Genomic DNA, 21,015 nt, shown 5'->3' on the forward strand with positions numbered 1-21,015 from the left:
TAAAAAGAGTTACACTACAGTCAATTAAATCAATCATTAAGGATGAATGATTCATGAAAATTTGAATATCATTGTTCTATAAAACGAACGATTTTAGACCTACACCGAACGATTTTAGAAAAAAATACACCAATCGGTACTCTGAATTTTTCCAAGGGTGATTATTACATGCATGTGTGTTTGTGTATGCGTGTGTGTCTGTATGCTTTGGTGCTCTACAAAAGGAAAAGACTTACGAGAGAAAGTTTTCATTGACGATTTAAAATAGCTATATTATTAATTCAGTTTTAATTAAGGCATACATAGTGTAATATATACAGGATATCCACTCTAATCAGGGTCCAACGCTAATTTGGGGCATACATCTGCCAACAAAACGAAGTAAATAATTATATTTTTTATGTAATTTGAATCAATAAATGCTCTTATGAATTAGGAATTTTAAATTTTTACATATATCCTCTGCCTTGTGAATCACATTTAACAAAATATTCTTGTGACACTAATATCTTAAATAAAAAGAGTTACATTCCAATCAACTAAATCAATCATTAAGGCTGACAGATTTATGGAAATCTAAATATCACGATTCTATAAAAACGGGCGATTTTAGATTGCTTCATTGACCGTTTCAAAGAAGCCAGTCACCTCCTAGGGTTTCTAACGAGTGATTAGCCAAGAATATAAAATTTTTTATTGTTCTAAAATTGTAATTTCAATATTTAATAAATAGGTAAAATTTCACCACAGATAGATACGTTTATTTAGTTATTTAAAAGTTGAAGTGTCAAGAATAATTTGCAGATTATGATTCCTTAGGACTGTCTAAAATTTAAACTTCATAATTTTTAAAGTGTATTTGTAAACCCAAAAAAATAAAATATTATTATTGAAGTCATTTACATCCTTTTGAAAATAAAACTAAAAGCTGAATTTTAAGATGAGTCCGTGAAATTTTTGTTGAATCATTCCTTGAGATATCAAATATTATGAAAATTATTCTGTAGTGCACATAAGACTTCAATGCTGAACGACTCTGCTTTAAGTTCTCAATTTTTTTTAATTATATGTTTGGTTTAAGTAAAAAATGTCATTATATTAATTGCAGTTTCCTCATGTCCACTTTAATTTAAAATTGAATTTTGCGGGCGCTGATAGAAAATTAGAGAGAGATCCGTAGTACAATGAAGAGAATGGCTTAAAGCCTACGTAATAGTATAAGTGAACTACACGACTATTAAAATTTAAAGTTTAAAAATATTTTAACTTAACTTTAATTTTAAAAAAAAACTATTATGGGACCAGATTACATAAAGTATTAATTGAACATTTTAGCGAGCATTAATACTGGTGAACCGGCTGATCGCCAAAGACGGCTAGTTATAAATAACAAAATTTCATTATTTCATCAAATATTTCCGAATTATATATTTATTTAAATATCAAATTTAGGATATTTTGTGTAATTAATTATTTTTCATTAGTAAAATTAAGAACCTTTTTCATTAAAAGTGTTAATAAATTTTTAAAGCAAGGCAGTTTTATTTTTTGAGAGATTTTTAATTGATAAACAGAAAAAATTCATCATCAACATATGCACGCATGCATCAATACATTGTTGTCCTCACTGTATAAAATTATACTTTATAAAATTTAATATTTTCAGAATTCAGACTGAGTTCTCTTTGGACTGAATCATTTAGTTGAATTTTTAACGTCTAATTAGAATTTTTTCAATATTTCTATTAAATTAATTGAACTGAAATGTTATTAATTCGTTTAGTAAGTGTTATTGGAATACTTTTAGTATTCTTTTTTACTGTTTTCAGAGTTCAAAAACAACGAGAATAATACAAAAAAAAAAAAAAAATATGATTTCGATTGCTATTGGAGACAAAGGCTCGATTTCGGAATTTGCATTATAATAAATTGTTTATCGATTGTCATAATGAAAATATAAGATATTAATGTCAGTCCCAAATATTTCTCTTTAACAAAGATTCATTGTTGGATGACCTATCTGTCCGAACTTTATGAATTTTGAGATTTTTTCCTCGCATCTCTTATTCAGCATTCAGCCTCGTTGCTAGGTAATTCTTGCATCAATAGTGTTGTAACTACCATATAATAAATCCAACAACTAAATCAATGAAAAATTTATTTGTAAAATATATTTAAAAATAATTTTTTAAAATTAGTATAATTAGAGAAAACTGATATTGGTTTCACTGAAAAGCTTACTTAAAAAAAAAAAGATTTAAAATAATGTAAAGAAAATCACGTAGGTTTTTATGCAATAATTGAAGTTATTGTGTTAGTATATTAGTTTTGTATTGGTTTTCATTTGAGAAACCTAGTGAAAATTTTGTACACCCGCTTTTTATTTAACACCTAATATTCAAAGAGTAATTGCATGCCAAATTGGATAAAGCTCATTGCTCATTACACTCATTACTCATTTTGCAAATATTATATCGTTGCTCATTATCGTTTTAAAATTCATAATTTATTTCAGTTTTAAAACAGTTGTTAAAATATGAGATGCAAGAATATGAATGAATTATTCCCACTTAAAATCTCTCAAATCAAATATTGTGATAATATAATCTTGAATGAATACAACTCATGACAATTCCTTTCATTCCTGTAATGAAATAAAATTTAAAAATAACTTCTAATTTTAAAATGCAACTGTGCTAGACTTAGACGCATAAGAACTAAACCATAGACTGGATCTTCGAAACGAGATTGCTGTTCGATTTCGTAAAGTTATGTTTCCTACCAGGTTGTTGGAAAAGTTTCTTGTTAATACAGAAATATGTTTCTGGACTTTCTCTGAATAAGTCTGAATGAATAACTAGCTTTCTTATTTATAAATGAGTTGTTCTTATCAACTTTCATTGAAGAAATTTCCCCTTCTTCGTTTTGGCCTTTTATCTTTATACGGGAAAACAGTGCGCAGAAGTCTGAAAATTAGCTGTTTTCTTATTCATTTAAAAGAAATTTAAACATTGGAATATGAAATGCATCAACTATAAGCTTTTTTGTATATTAAACGAGGAGTTACAATTTGGTTAATTAAAATGTTTGATATGAAATAGCGTTTCTCAAACTAAATTATAAATATCTCTAATTGTAAATTACTTTTGGTGGTGCAACTTTTGCACAAAAGAGTTAAATGTGAGCTCAAAATAAAAATAAAATGAGACCTATTTTAATATTTTGATTTAATCTTTATGATTCAGATACTTTTTTATTTTACCATGTTTTTGCGCCCCCTTTAGACTGACGTCTATATATCCAGCCACATTGATTATTTGCTAATTATGATTCTGGGGTTAATATTGGAGCGAGTAGTAGATTTTTTCAAAAATTAAGTTAATGAAACAAAACATCCCATTAGCTGGCTTTTTTACTTAGTGCTTTGATAGCTAAACACATTCATACAAACTTAGGTGTTGAATTCATAATGGTAATAAGCGTACAAATATTTTTCATACTTGTATTACAATGATGCACATGATTTTTTATTCTTATTTATGTGTCAAAATTGTTAAAACTTCATAATTTTGATGTATAAGACATTAATTGTAAAATATAATAACAAAATATTTTATTATTTTCCTTCTGATATCAATATACCAATTATATTAGTATTTTCGAAGATTACTTAGGTGTTGATGTTTGTGATACTGTGTCGGCTTCAGAGCCTCGAATCAATGAGAATTCGTGAATAGTTCCCATCGAATATTTATTCGTATTCACAATCAGTCAATGATGATGACTCAAACATTTCCATATTTGTACGTTGTGGGAAATTAGAATCTCATGTATTGGTTCAAGTGTCGTGTTGGAGGACTAACTGTCTCACGAAATTGCGATGTCCCTTTCCATGGCTTTCGTATAGCTCTAAAATGCTACATGGAGGTAATATACCTGAACGATAAACTTCATCTTGCAGATTATGGAATCGTCATCAGAAATTGTTCCTAAGTGGGTATATTCATCAAGCCAAAATTGAATCCATTACATGTCGAACTTCTATACAGTAATTAGTTTTGTGAAAATTCAGCATTATAATTTTTTAACACGATAATGATTATAGGCTGATGTGCTGTCTATTAAACTGTGACATGCATGATGAAAAATAAAATTATCCAGGGCTTTCTACAGGACCTAGTTTCAAATTTTGGCACGTAGTTGTTTTCAGGAAAAAGTGCTCATTAAGAAAGGATTTTTAAAAAATGTAACAGAATTTTTAACTAAAAATTAATCGAATTTTAAAGTTTATCCTCAATAACTTTGGTATATATGAATGGTATGCATGAAATGAGGTATGATTTGGTATATATGAAATGAGTTTATTTGAAAGATATCAGTTTTATTTTCTTACAATTTTTGATTTTATTAAATTTTAAAATATTTTATGTATATTTTATAATATTTTTTTATTGTTCTGTAACATGATTTTATACTCAGGAGAATTGCGACGATATTAAATATATTTTTCATTATATCTTCAGTTGCATCTTTGAATTCTTTCTGTATTGCTTGAATAAACAATGGTATCTTGAAATGTTGTACTTAAAATCGATACCTAGCAATATATTTACATTCCAAGGACAGACTTTGGAAATCTTATATCCAATATAAATATTTGTATGCAATTTATTCATAGTAAATGCTTACAAATCTGGAAATGTTGCATACTTGTGCAGCTACTCAGATACTTAAAACATTGAAACTATGATATAACGATTCTTTAGAGACCTAGGATATTGACAAAAATATGTTGATTTTATAGACAATTTGCATATATAAAACTTTAAATTCTATAAGCTTTTTATAAGCATTTCAAAATGAATTTTTTTAAACAATAAATCAACAATATAAAAATATGCATAAAAGAGATATATAAGTTTATTTCGTAGGAAAATTACAGGAAAAAAATTATTTAGGAAAAAAAATCTGTTAATTTCCTTTACTTACTTTTTGATACAAAAAAAAAATTACTTGCAAATGTATTTCAATCTAACGAACAAATAACGAACTCAGTTGGAATTCGGACTAACGAACTCAGGTGCACGTTGAACTAACGAACTTAGATGCACGTCAGAAATATTTGGTACTGTTGCAACAAAATCCTAAAAAGTATTAATTAAGGCATTCTCAGGAGAAATTTAAATTTTGTTTTTGGAACAATCAGCCGTTGTTTCCTCGTCACTCTGATTACCTAGACTTGATTTTGCTAAAACATTTTCATCACTTACGTTTTTGCACATGATTGTCTAAATATCTTCAGCGTTGAATGGAAAAGGAAGGTGACGACGCTTGGAAAACACCAACAGCTGCGGATAAACTGTCTTCACCTTCTTTTCCGGCGATGCCAGTAAGGTCAATATCCGTGTTTTCGTGACTTTTTTCTTCAAATAATGAGCTTTCATATAACAGTTTTGGAGCGCGGATGCTGTTACAAAATTCTAGCTTCATAAGTCCCAATCAAATTAATGTGTTACATCAATAGCATACGAGTTTGGAAGTTAGTTATCCAGGTTTTAAACAACGTTCTGAACTAATATTTTTCGATAATATACTTTGAAACACTTCATGGCGCCTTGGGGAAGTGTTGTGAGGTTTGCAATTATTAACTGCGAGAGTAATATTCTTCTTTTTCTTTCCTTTTTTTTTTTTTTTCAATCATCGTCAAACTTCCAATATCAGCTTACAAATATCAAGCAGCCAGTAGTTGAAGAACTTTCTCTGTCATCCAAGCCTTCTTACTTGCCTTGTAGTCAACTGGTAAATTTTTGCATTTTTAAAGTACTTTGACTGCATGCACTTCTCAATGACTAATAGCTTCAATCTATCGATTCCAGTACTATTTGATCACAGCAAGATAATTAGTCTCTACTTCGATTAATTTTCAGTTTTACACTTTTCTCCTTTAAAGAAGGATGCTTTATCTGTCTTCAGCTGAGAGAACACCCTATTTCATCTGCATTGTATTAGTTATCATCAGAACATATTTTTCCTAACTTCTCTCTTTTTTAGCTTTGTTTCCAGAATGTTGCATCATTAAATGAGGCTGCTTTTTCCCCACACACGATAATTTTCAAAAATAATTCCTTAATGTTCACGAGAGGGAGGAAACAATCCATTGCTGGCTTTGAAATCGTTGCTGCCTTGTAAAGAACCAAATTTTCTTGATTCTTTTTTTTTTTTTCCAGAAATAGGTCCACTAATAGGCACGTTTTGCAATCATCGTGATTTATCCTAGGTTAGCTTTGCCAACATGATCATTTATGCTATCTTTGAATCTTTTTCATTTTTTATTGACTTTGCTTCTTTCCATAGCATCTTCAATATCTATTTACTTTTTTTCAAAAATATAGCTATGAAATTTCCACTTATGAAATTCTGTGTTTTTAGCAGCATCAACTTGCTTCACTCTTTGATCGACTTACGAAATAATTTCTTCAAACGCTAATGTTTTTACGAATGTGGTCTATCCGAAATGAGTAGTATCTGAACTATGAACGGAAAAGTTCGATAGTTATCACGTGAAGAAAGAAAACCTCCCAACCCCCCTTTTTAAAACAAAGTGGACTACGGCAACCTTCAGAGATTGGAGACAGACAAATTTCCCTTGCAATGGCAACTTTTATAGACCTGAAAATAATTCATATTGGCCCGTAAAAGCAAATTAATCGACAATAGAAGAGAGGGAAACCACAAAGAATTGATATTTTAAGGGATGATAGTCTCTAGATTATTAAATTCTATAACCGACAAACACTTATGCAGATTTCAATACCCCCTATGGCTTTATCCGACATAAAAAAGTAAAAAGAAACAAAGAGTCAATACTTCAACGCGGGGACAAACACCGTTTTTTTTTTTTTTAATCTGACAATGGGATGCCATATCCTTCATTCCTGACGTAGAGCCTTGTTTTGCAGGAAATATGGCTTGGGTTATATACATTATCAGCTTTCTAAAGAGGAAAATTTATCTTTGTAAATACAGTAGACTCCCGATTATCCGCGGACGGGTTATCCGCGGTGCGGATTATCCGCGCCTGCCGCACAAAGTTTTTTTTTTTTTTTTTGACTGATTTTTTCAAAAAGGTGTGGTTTTACAGTTATGCTTTTGTAATTACATAATATATTACAGTATTAAAACAGTACATATGTATTAATTTTTCTGTGTATCCTTGACGCCTCTCGTAAATACAAAGCACTTTTCTGTTTTCATTAACACAATGCATTTTAGGTTAGTTTTGAGTGATATACTAAAATATTAAGCGTTAGTTAAACATTTCCTGCTGTTTATTTTACGTTTTATTGTACATAAAACGATGTTTCAAAGTTGGAATGACTGTTTCCTTTTTTGCTATACCCGTTTTTAGCTTTTTTCGGATTATCCGCGATTTTTGTTATCCGCGGCGGCCGCGCCACCCAATTCCGCGGATAATCGGGAGTGTACTGTAGTTGCAGTTAAAAAGTAATTATGACTGTGCAAGGCTCAAAATATTTTGAGTAAATGAGAACTTCGTTGTGACCAAAGAGAAATATCGTTACAGATAGTATCGGCTACATCATATTTCAAGAGCTCAAACAATTGTGTATATTTCATTCCAGAATTAAATTTTAAATGTAATTTAATAGTTTGAGAATTAAAAAAAATTCATCAAATCAAATTTTACTCTCAGCAGGAACTCGTAATGAATCACAAAAATATAAATAATTCGGGAGTGCATCATGATTGGGAAAGAACAGATGTTACTATTAATGTTGTTTGAATATAGAGTAGTAAATAATTAATTAACTTTATCGAATTTGAATTCGATAGTTTTGATGGTGGCTTATTAATCAGAATTATCACATTATTGGATTTGTTAAATTATGAAAAGAATGCATAATAAAGTAAACAAAATATTTTTAACTAGAATTTATAATAGTAGAATGATAATCCGAAATCTCCTTGGGGACATTTCATTCATTCGTTTTTTAATTTTATTTATCTTATACCTCAGGCTCTAAACGTGATACTTTCAAGGAATGTGATGAAAATGTTTACGGAACGTAATGCATACAATCCATGAATTCATTCTTCCATTTCATTTGATTCAAAAATTAAACAAAAAAAAATACTAACCAGTGATTGTTTTCTCTTTCAGCGAAGCCTCCAAGCTTGCAAGCGAGCGTTAAAATGCGAGTTTACATGTCCATACTTCCAAGCTGTAATGAATCCTTTGAAGTGTTTAATCTCTTCTTCCTCTTCTTCAATTCCCGTGTTTTGTTTTGGCTTTGCTTGCACTGTATAGCTTTGAAGAGCAAATTTGTACAATGGACACAGCCCGAAATTTTAATTTAAGACCTGATCCAGTTTTACACATTGTATCATTTTTTTGTAACTTATGCTAGAACTAATAAAAATGTATTCTCTTCAAAGAGTGTTCTCTTCAAGACTTCACCTTTTTTTTTTTTTTTTTTTTCCTTATTATTATATGGGATCACAGGAAATACAAGTGAAGCAATTTTTCGTTTCTTTTATTTTACGAAACTTCTCAATTTAATTCATTACTTCCTGAGTTCAATAGCCATATCGGCATCTTTAATCCATGAATTCAACAAATGATCTCGCCAACAGTATTTGATAAAAAGATTATAAGTTAACCATACTACCAACCCATTTAATGCAGTTCACGCATCAATTATATATTAAGACTACTATCACCCCTTGACGACTAGTTGGTTAGTTGGAATTAATGGTTACTAAAAATTTCCGACAAAAAAACATAATACAATATATAATGTAATTTGGTTTTCAGTAACATATTTTTTGAATTCTAATTTTGATAGTCATTTAACCCGTACTGTCTTTGAAGATTTACACCTTCTGTTCATTGTTCTATGTATCTACCTATTTTTCTGTCATCTTACCTAAAATTTGAAAAAGATGACATTAAATGTCAGCTAATCCATTTTTTTTTTTTTTTTTTTTTTTTGCTGACACAAACATGTTTATTAAATATATAAGAATAGAACATATAGCCTTTAAATATTAAAATCTTGTGTTTACAGAGTATGAATTAAACTCTACAGTTTATTATTATTAATATTCACAATTTAATAATATCTCAGAGGATTATTCAACGAAAATTCTGGATTCAACAGAAATTTTAGGGTACTTTAATAAGCATCTACATTTAAGGAAGCAGTAAAAAGCAGCAATGCTTGAGAAAATACGAATTTTAAAAAATTGATAATTGTTTACTTTTGAAAGTACACTTTATTTGCAATTACAACAAATATTTTAAAAGAATTATTAAAAATATAATTTACACAGATATTAAATATGAAAAAGTAAGCCATATCTTCAACATTAATAATGGAAGAAAAATACAGAATAAAACAATAAGGCTTAGTAACAATGAAAGCGATTTGAGATTCATTGCAACGAGGAAACATATTGTTGTAAAATTGTTGTTATTTAATTGATTGAAAGTAAACAAAAAAAATTTTGTTATATCTAAATTGGTATCTAGAAAAAGTAGTTGAATTTTTAGATCCTGTAAAAAAAAATGTGCTATAATAATTTCAGAAGTCATCCAGAAAAATATCAAAATTTCGCCTGAATTTTGAATAATTAAACTTTTAAAAATTAGCTTCCAAGTACACATTCAAAACTCTAAGTATATTTGTGCCAAATGAGACAGTTCTAGGTTGAACGGTCTACCCTGACATCGCCAATACGCACATATACATCATCTTTTATAATTAACTAGTTTATATACCCGACGTCGCTCGCAATTAATCTGGAATCACAATGGAAAAATAAAAACAAATACTATCCTTAAAATTAAGAAAATAAATAATATTAACCTAAAAAAATCATTAACATGTTAAAAATGCATGAAAATATAAAAATAAACTGACCCTGTCATTAAAAAGGGGTCTCATATTGTGCCTAGGATCACAAAAAAACCCCAAGAATCTACTATTGATCAGTTCCCTTGGCACCCCAAGGCTCCCAGACTTATTTTACGGTATTTCCATTGCCAATATTATGTTTTCATTTGATTTGAATAGATCATGTACTCAAATGTATCCAAATTAAAATCGATTAACGATTAAATTTTAGAACATTATTCTCCAAATTGTTTTTCGTGTTTTAAAGTTTTGTTTTAGATAAGTGTGGTCCAAATCTTTGTAATTAGCTGACTGATTAACTAAAAAGTCAATAATCCTAGAAAACTTTGGCAGGATTATTAAATATCAGACTGTGTTAAAAATGTTTTATTCTTTTTTTTTTTTTTTTTTTTGCTATTTTATTTCAAAATTACATTTTAAATTTTTTTGATACGTCAATACTCTTGAAAGTAACAAGCAATTAAATGTTTTGTTCTTTTCAATTTGTCCCAATATAAGTTTCTTAAATACCGTTTATACATACAGTAAATTAAAGTAATTAAAAAGACTTTGTTTTCTTTTAAAAGTAATTTATACTCAGTTTAAGATACTCAGTTTTAAAGAGAAGTAAATTTTGGTGCTAGAAAAACATTGTGAATATTCGTTTTACACTACAAATAAATTTTTACTTTTCCGTATACGTAGTATAGTGAAAGTGTAGTAATCGACAAAAAAATTCGAACTCGAGATTTTGACGAATCACCACGTTTTAGATCTCAATGAGTTCGAAAAACATATTTTTGGAAAATGTCCGTCTGTGACAAAGATAACTCAAAAAGTCTTTGAGCTAGACAGTTAAAATTTAGTTGTTGTTATCTAAAGGCACTTGCCATGGACAAGCTCGCTGACGAAATCAGCAATTTTTTAAGCCGAGGGTGCGTCTCTTGTTTATTTGTGATGCCAACTTGGACCAAGAATACGTCTTAGCTACTCACGCATCACATTCGCTTGCACAGCCCCTTTATACAGGGGGGGGGGCACATTCACACATCTCACAGATAGAACAGATGAAGAACAACCATGCCCAAACCAAGACTCGAACCCAGGACGGCCAGATCACGGGGAAGACGCGCTACCCCTATGCCAGGACGCCGGCTAAACATTAGTAAACAGTATTTATAACAAATTCAGAGGAAGTCCGTCTGTTCGACTGTCCGACGGTTAATGCGATAATTCCAAAACGAAGAGAGCTAGATAGATAAAATTCGATACACAGATGTAATATGTCTAGTATAGATTACTGTCAAATTTTGAGCCAAATCGGGTTGTCTGTCTGTCGGTCTATACTATCAGAAATACGTAAACCCGATAATTCGAAAACGCAATGACTTAAATGTATCCAATATGGTTTGGGATTTTGTAACTATAACTGCAGTTTTGTTTCCAATTTTTGTTTTAATCGGTCAAGAAAAATGTGTCTAGCACACAAAATTGGTTTTGGGATACTATTAATGAATGCCTGGGATTAATGGCCAAATAATTCACCAAGGGGATACGACAGATTTACTAAAACTGCTAAATTCCAGCCAAAAGTTAATATTTCGTAACAGTTGTACGCCAATGTCATGTAAGGCCTTCTCTCTGGAATGACAAGTTTATTAGATAGTATGCGAGAATGTTTGGGGAAGATCACTTGTATAGAAATAATTTTTTTTAATTGCTATGAGCATCTATGAATGGGAAAGAACAGATGTCGTCCCAAGAAATCTATAGAGCCGCAGTGGCCTTGCCATAGATTCTCAGATTCGGGATCGGAAGGACGTGGGTTTGACACTCTATTCTTCTACAAATTCGTGCATCCTGGTCTTGTCGTGACTTTAGAGGGGCGAAATGACGATGGTCACGGCCTTATGCACATCGAATTAGTTGAGGTCAGACTGGTTCTCACTAATGCGCTGAGAAAGTTAGGAAAAGGGAGCTCCGGGTCAAGTGTCGATATCGTTATTTGATCGCGTTTCAAAAGCACAAATCTCATCCTCGCTATGTTATTGCTATAAAGTGGAACTTCATTCAGTCAATCAACTAATCCATCCATTCATTAGATGATCTCGAATTTGATTTCAAGTAATATTAATATTTAAAATATTTTTGTTTCTGAAGCTAATATTTTTTGTGACACGCTAGAAAATTTAGCTAGTACAAATTACTAATTACCTGAAATTTTATTACTTCAAAATACAAGTAAAATTTGAAATAATTCTGAAAATCTCTCCCAAATATTATATATCGTATTCATTTTCTCATAAATAATAAATGAAATGAAAAATTAAGTCTCTACCTGTGACATCATGGATACAAATTAAATGTAATTGTAAATTTAAATAAAAATTGTCCGATTAATTCGTAATTTAACATTTCATATGACATTTAATTACACATTGTATTACAAGCACACATTTATTTCTAAATCGGCAATGAATATTGAACTTAAAATGTATCGTGTAATGTAAAATGTATTCCACTACAAATGAGTAAAGATATTGTTCATTCTCGGATTCGAAAATTCTCCACACTTTTGCGCATGCGTCAAGAAGCGTTTATTTCACCAAAAAAGGGGCGAGAGGAAAGATCGACAGAGGAGATGTTTACATTTCGCAATAGAATGAACTCAGATTATTCGCGGAATAGGAAACGTAATAATTACTCGCCTTTCGACGCATCACCTCTTAGCGAAGTACAATCATCGAAAAGTGCTAATCTCAATACCGTGAAACGAACAGTAAAACGTGGCAACAATTACATTTCTTAGAAGAAGCATCGCCTAAAAAATGTAATTAAGACATCATTTATCTGTTAACAAGAATTATGCGTTACTGAAGTGCTAAATTTTAATTTATTAAAATAATATATTTGCTAAATTTTAATTCGGAATGTTTAGGATCTGAAATTGGACGGATATGTTCGGATGCGAGTAATCTGAAATTGGACGTATTGGACAAAATAAAAAAAATAGAAAAAAATTAAATAAGAAATTTGGAGCAACTAAATTATCATTTATTGAAAGTTCTAAAAAAAAAAAGAATAAAAAAAATAAACAATACATTTTTCGATTTATTTGGGTATTGTTTTCATCTTCAATCTCATTGATGCATACTGAGAAGAGCAAAATTGGGAATCAAATTAACTAAAAAGTAATTAACTAAAATTAACTAAAAAGTAATTAACTAAAAAGTAAATCAAAATAATTTATTACTAACTAAATTATAAAAGACATTTAAAATTTAGTGACGGGTCAGCGTTAACTCATAAGTAAAAAAATAAATATAAATTAATTTTTAAAAATCGGAAACATTGAATTTAATTCTAGATCACTTTTTAAACTCAGAATAATTAAATCTAGTTATCTTTTTAAATAAACTATTTACATAAAAGTAGTATTTTCTATTATTTCAATCAGGTACAAAAAGTGAAAAATGTGGACGACTTTTTGACTTAAGACAAATCAAGGACTTGCGATAACTTTACAAGAAGATTTTTTTTTCCCTTACTCTAACAAAATTAAGGTGGCAGTAATCTATAAATGTTTTTTCATTCTTTTAATATTATGTTTGATTTTTAAATATGAACTATATAGAAATCGGGACAATCCGAGACATTTAATTCAATTCGGGACAAATCAGGGATGGCTTTTTATCCAGGGCTAACATTCAAAATTCAGAAATGTTCTATCTAATATGAAAAACTGGATGTCTAATCAGCTCAGTATTATTTAAATGGATAGCCAAACAAATGGATAACAAGAATGTCAAATATTGGACAACTTTAAAAGAAAGATCCCTTTAACAGCTCGGCGAAAGTTCAAGCTTAGTTGAAAAAAATATAACAATTCGTTCTGTCGAGAAAGTGAGCTTTAGCTCTAAATATAGCGTGAATCTCTAACATCTAAAGCCATCTGGAAAACATCCATTGGCAGGAAATGATCTAATATTTCAGATTCAAGCGGAAGTCAGTTTCAGTTGCTTTTATTTTGATGAGTTCTTATATCTGTAAGTTATAAAAATACATCTCAAATGGGCGTATAAATGGATAATTGTATGACAATATGAATTAAATGTACTTGAACAAATATTAGCTTAATGTTTACATCACATCGAATTAAAAAAAATAAAAGGTAGAATTCGCTTCTAGCCGTTTATAGTTTTTCTTGTTTCGTTTTTACTTCTTGTGAACGAAATTAGAACAGAATAAATATTGCATTCTTGATTCTGAAAAAAATGATAACTTTGACATTTTAGAATGTTTTGTAATTTTTATTTTAATTCTTGAAGAACGCTTGTTTGTTCATATGTATGCGAATTTTATAACTCTAAAAATACAATAAATTTGATAGATGAAATTTGACAAGCTATTTTTTTGCATTTAAATTGTGGATATGTATCACATTTTGGAACAGCGTCATCAAAGGGAAGTTTGTCTTCTGTTCCTGTATATGCTAACATTACAATTCAAAGAGATTTCAAACTTGAGGAATGAAATCTAACATCTATTTTTGATCTCAAATTTAAAAATGTTTATCAAATTTTGGTAAAATTTTACCAATCAGAAGATATATTTATTTTTTCTTTACACATGATTTCCTACTCTGAAATACGGCAGCATCATATTTATGAAAATTATTTTAATGTGGATAGTGCCTACATATTTAGTGAAAATAATATACAAGTGTCCCAAAAAAGTAGAACAAGTTTTTATTTCCTTAAATACTGCACTTAGGCATATACACTTGCCCCCCAAAATTTAAGTTACAACCTGTGTTTTGTGTCTAATTTGAGAATTAATGAACATAGAAAAAATAATTAATTATTGAATAAGACCTGAATTAGAATGTAATGTTAGTTGATAAAGGGCGATTAAATTAGGAAGAGATGTGGAATATACATATACACATTAATAGCCTCAATATATAATATAACTAAATATAAATAATAAAAATTCCAGGTTATTTATATTAAGATTAGTAGTCTTCATTTATGCCTAAGAAACAGGATTGCAGCTTAATAATAACCGAATAAGCGAGAATTTGTTGTAATATTAAGCTCTGTATTCTTTGAAGTTTCCTTGTTCTTATGTTTTAATTTCCACCGTCATCAAAAATTTAACAATAATAAAATATGCCAAAGAAATAAATTTTGTGAGCTTATTTTTAAAATATACTTGAACAGAAATCTACCAAACTGAATGTGCTATTAAAACTCTCTATTAACAGTGCATTGCGTGGGAAATGAGCGAAGCGACCACGTAATAAGCTCAAGCTATTGAGAAAAGAACTCTTTATACCATTCACCAGCATGAAGTCAGAGGCACCCACTGGAAAAATCCATTTGCACTAATGATATCATCCGAATCTTCAAAGATAGGAACGCCCCAATTAACCCAGTTTCGACCCCAACTTCTAAAACACTAGGAACAAAATTCTTTTTAAAGCAGCTGTACGAGAAAGGCGTATTGTTGGCTGTCGGCTTAAGATTTTGAAGTTAAGTTAGAACCAATAACATGGACGAGTTAATTGCCAATGACAACGTAAATGCTTGGGAATCACATTTGTATGGCAGAATGTCTTTGAACCGTGCTGCGACCTTGAAAAATTGGGGGATTAACTTCCTTCTATAAGTTGGATTACCATCCATCTAGGAAGCTTAACTTCTGCTAGTTATAATTTCCGTAGGCTTATTTTTCTTGGTTATACTTAGTTGCTGATTAGTTTACTAATTATTAACTTAAAAATAAATGGTAATCAGTTCAGTTTATGCAAATCCTCATTATATTTTACTTCATGAATCCATGTACACTTAAAAGTTAAAAACATTTAAATACTTAAAAGTCCGCACTAAAATAAGGTCATAAATAATCTATTCATAAAAGATTTTTCAAGAGCATTTTATCAAATACACTTTTAGTAATCATTTAGTAAACAGTTAAATCATACTCCCCATGTTAATATTTTTTTTTAATAATTATATAGCCATGCAAATTAGATTTATAGCGATTTAGATATTTTCATTTTCAAGTAGTTGTCGCCGACAACCATTTTATCTAAAAGAGTTGAAATCGAAATTTAAGGTTGTCACATTTACCCACTAGAAGGACTTTTAGAAATAAACTGTCATTAAAAATGTACAGATCGTTTACAAAAAACTGAATCTGGAGATTTTGGCAAAAGATTATACAGTATCATCCAGACTACCTTGATTTTCGCTTCTTTTTTTTAAAAAGATGGAGATTTGATTTTGTTTTCTTACAGTTAAACTTTGCAGAAAGATGTATAGCTTGTTTTCGAATAATTGAATATAGAAGTTTTGCAAACTCTTTTACATTGCTATATTAGTTATCTTAATTTTCTCTTTTTGCTACAGAAAATGAATACATATTCTTCCCTCAGTTAAGCCCCAGCAGCAATGATGTTTATGATAAATTCAACATGCTGGTACGCCATTTTCATTTGAATATTCAATATTTTTCAAATTAAATTGCTCTCCAAAATTAACACTACTTAATGCATGGGAACATTACTTAATTAAGTGAAGATGGCCATGAAAAAAAGAGGTAAAAGTTTCAAAAATCTACACTATTGATGTTATAAAGCATTATTTTTATTTAGCGCTTTCCAGAAATCAATATTCAATTCAAATTACTCGCTGATACTACTCGTTTTTTTTTTTTTTTTGTAATTTTGTAATTAATTAGCGAGGAGAAGAGTAACTAAAATATTGTATAACATATTTTTCTGCTTTGGCTATCTTTCTTAATACGGATATAGAATTACATAAAATGAAATAAAAGAACTCCTCTGTATAGAATATTTAAATTTTAATAGCTAGTAATCTATTTACAATATTAAAAGACATTTATTTATAGACAGGTGAAGAACACCAATTACTACTTCCAACAAAAACATGTAATCCAAATGCTTTTTTTTTTTAATTGTCTTTAATGTTAGTTCATAAGGATTATCGAAAATTATTTTCACCCTTTTGCTACACGACGCTGCTTTTCTTCGAGGGTTATTTTTTTTCCCCATGATATTTAACTTGCTGTAAAAGGCGAGAAAATATAAAATTTCAGAAGTATAAACTTGGAAATTTTAAATTTTTCTGAATATAGGAAATCTAAGAATAACCGACCAAAAGAATGTAAATGTGGCGAAACAGTTAAAGACGAAAGTCTAAAAGTGAAGTAATATTGTAATGTCCCGAGAGTAAAATACATTTATAGAGAATGCCTATGATTTGTCTAATCGTATCAATTATGCAAAGAGAGAAGATTATTTTGTCATTGAAAGAGTATTTTTGTGGTATGTAGTAGTTATTTGATCAAATCATATTAAAAACGTACAAATACAGGCTTAGAAATTATTCCGAAAAATTTGAAGCAAATCAATGATAGAAAGTGATATGTTCAAACAGAAATGTTTAAATTAAGATTCAAAAAAATAAAGAAATAAAAGTTAAAATAAACCAAAAAAAAATCTCAGAAAATTATAAAAATGGAAACTAAAAATGCACGATTAAAAAATGTCCATCTGGAATCATAAGAATAAAACAAAATAATTTTTAAAATAGAGTGATTTTTCAAAGGAAATTTTACATTTTACACTTTTTTTTAAATTAAAAATTTCCTGCTTACTGATGTTCTTTGCAACTAACTTTTAACCAACAACCAATATATATTAATTATCATCCATAATTGATTCGCTATATCATTAGAGATGTTCTGCTTTATAGACGTAACCTCAATCTAGTACTAACTTAACAGAAGTGTGATTTAAAATATCTTAAAAAGTTAAAAGAAAAAAAAATATTATTCTTTTGGTAATTTTAATTTTTATCTGAAATATAATGCCTCTATATACATTAATATAAATAAACCTATTAATTTAATGATATTAATATGATATAATAAATTTTCATAAATACTATATTTCTTTACAGGACTAAAATTATATACAAAATTATTTAATGCCATATAAATTTAATAATATACTTTTATTAGTTTAATAAAAAACACTTAAAAAGACACAGCACAAAAAAAATTCTATTTTAAAAAAAATCAGAAAATTATACTCCACATTTTTCCTTAATTGAGCCATACGGCTCTATTAAACAGAGTTTATCAAAGTAAATAAAAAATATTTTATTGCTGAAAAGGTAATGCAGCATTTAATTGAAATCATTTAGACGTAATATAATGAAAGACGCTGATTCACACTTCACCAGTCAGCTGTAAATACCTCCGTTAGCTGTGTTGCACGATACAAACAAATCGGTGCTACACTTACATAAATGGTTATTTTCGCCAACAGGAACGAGACAGAATACATAAAAGATCAAGGTTGCCAGATTTGGCAAATTAACGCTGCGTTTCAATTAAATTGGATTATTTGCAATTCAACGAAAGGAATTAGTTGGCTCGTTCTCGCTGAAAAAAAATAATTCAAGAGCATTTTTTCTAAGCACAGATCTCATCTAAATAAAAGTACAGAGCAAATAGAAAGAGAGTGATGTTTACTATAAAATCTTAGTTTTTGAAAGTTCTTTTTCCCCTATAGATAATCGAAATTCCGTGGCAATGCAATAAATGCATAATCAGAAAGAAAATAATTCTTTGCAAAATTCCCGCAAAATTATAAATCATAAGATGCCCTTGTCGATCTGTTGGCTCGCTGGGATTAAAAGTAGCTAAAAATTTCAATATTATTACACTTAGTTTGCTTTTAAAGATTAGTTCAACTATATATTTTAAACCTCGAATTTCGATAGGCATTTAACTCTTCGTATTTTTGAAGCTTTGTTTTGCTTGTTTGCTAAAATAAAACATACTCGTAAAGTATGTAAGGATAAAATCATTCAGCTTCGTTTTTAGTGTAAAACTGAATATTTTCTATGATTTTTCATAATGAGTAGAAAATTTGTATTTACAGATCCAATAAATAAATAAAGAAGAAGAAGAAAATGAAATCTACGATCGCAAATTTCAAGTTATCATATGAGAACATTATTATTTTTAAGACATTATTTGTTTAAACCTGTTATTATTATTAATAATAATTTAAGTCATTAATCGGTTTAAACCTGTTTGTGAGAGCTCCAAAACTTTTTTGCCAGAAAAGAAAAAAATTTAAAATGAAAATTGCCATTTATGCTTTATTTATTGCCTACGCGATTTCAATCTTCAAAACCCCCTAACCAAAACAACATCATGCTCTCGCAAAAACGAATGCCACTTTTGGAACCTGAATAACGAGAGCAATGCGATTTTCAAATGATAAACTATTTATCATTAAATTTTTAAACATATTAATTTATATACATTTTTTATGAAAACAAGATTTTTGTAAACAAACTGCTATTTTCTAATTTCTGAGATCATAAAACAGTTTCATAATGGATTAATCTTAGAACAGGAGTCAAATCCTTCAATGTTTCACACATAATAATGAATGAAGTGATATTTCCCCATTGGGGGAAGGAGAAAATACTTTTATCAAAATTGTTAATAAACGCGATTGAAGTTTTTTTGAACATATTATAAAAATTAAATTATTTAATTTCCTCCGAAAAAAATTGCATTCTATGGAAATAACAGCTATGATGTCATAATTCTACGTTAACCTTTTAAAAACGCTCCTGCTGTCAAACAAGCAATACTGGTAAAAGCAGGTCAACCTTTTAAAAACGCGCCTACTTTCAAAGAAGCATACATAATAATAATGCAATACTGGTAAAAGCAGATAAAAAATTATATATGCGATTAAAAATGATGATGAATATTGCCATTTATGCTTCATTCATTGACTGCGCAATTTCGAGCTTCAATATTAATTGGCTATGCGATTTCGAGCTTCAATATTCATTGCCTATGTGATTTTGAGCTTCAAAGCTTTCTAACCAAAACAACATCACGTTCTCACGTGATAATAAAATTCCTGCAATAAAAAAAGTTTTTGAAATGCGATATTTCGGTATAATAGAGATGATGTATAAATTTTATTTATTATTAATTAGCTGCCTTTAATGACTAGCTGGATTGCCGGGATCGATGATTGCTAAAATTTCCAAATAAAAATTAATGTAACTTAGTCTCTTAAAAATATTCTTCAGCAAAATATCTTTAATCTTTACATTTTGATAATCTTACAACTCATACAATTACACAAGCCTTATATCATTTTGTTCATTGCACTATGTATTTGTCAGTTCCTACAAAATTTGAACTTTAAATAGAAATTGAAGCGATTAAACTTCAGAAACTTTTTTGCTGAAACCATTCTTTGAAACAATCAATGAAGTAGTTAAAAATCTCGCCTTTTTATAATATAGTAATATTTAAATTTTTATATGTGATTCAGTTTTAATCGCAATAAAGTGAGCATTTCTTAAAATGTTAGTGTCTCAAGAATAATATTTTACTAAGTATGACTCATAGGACCGAAAACCTATAGAAAATTATAAAATTCGTAATATTCCACAGAATGTGCGTTGATTGAAGCTGCTTAAAATAATATTATTTATCTCATTTAGACCATTTTTCTTTTTAGATGTGTAAATCTAATATTAACTGTTTAGGAATAATGTATTGGGACCCAATCAGAGTGGACATCCTGTATAAGCATGTATATAAAGCCTTAAATACTAGAATACAAACGTCGTTTTCCAAGATCGCGACATTTTAGGAATTATAGGATCCTAAATTCCCTGGAAAGGTAAAGAAACAAGAGCTATTATACATATGATGCATAAATTGACGTTTTGTTTTATTTTTTCAAGTTACCTTCATGCTAGCATAAGAAGAAGAAGAAAAGATCAAAACTCAAAGTTTCAAAGCTGACATTGTACAAAATATAATAACAGACATCCATACGGCATTTGTGGTTTCCAGGACTGGCAGAACAGCTACACGATCAGTATATAGAATTTTATAATTGGTTCCTTCCTTAAGTAAAATCAAATTCTTCTTTTCTGAAAAATGCAATTTAGACGGACGAACATAATTTTAATCAAGATATAAACATTAATATCCAAAACTATCACTAAGAAGCTATTCT

General features: G+C 29.1%; 1 protein-coding gene across 2 annotated transcripts in view; it reads left to right on the forward strand.

Annotated features, from left to right (window-relative positions):
- The window catches only part of LOC129961922 (RING finger protein nhl-1-like), a 49,622-nt gene extending 41,169 nt beyond the window's left edge, over positions 1-8,453 (forward strand). For both annotated transcript variants that reach the window (XM_056075559.1, XM_056075558.1), the window contains one exon: positions 8,180-8,453. The gene's annotated coding sequence lies outside the window, so the exon portion shown is untranslated. The remainder of the gene's footprint in view (positions 1-8,179) is intronic.
- Positions 8,454-21,015: the final 12,562 nt, after the last annotated feature.

Source organism: Argiope bruennichi, chromosome 2 (assembly GCF_947563725.1).
Source record: "Argiope bruennichi chromosome 2, qqArgBrue1.1, whole genome shotgun sequence".
Lineage (NCBI taxonomy): Eukaryota > Metazoa > Arthropoda > Arachnida > Araneae > Araneidae > Argiope > Argiope bruennichi.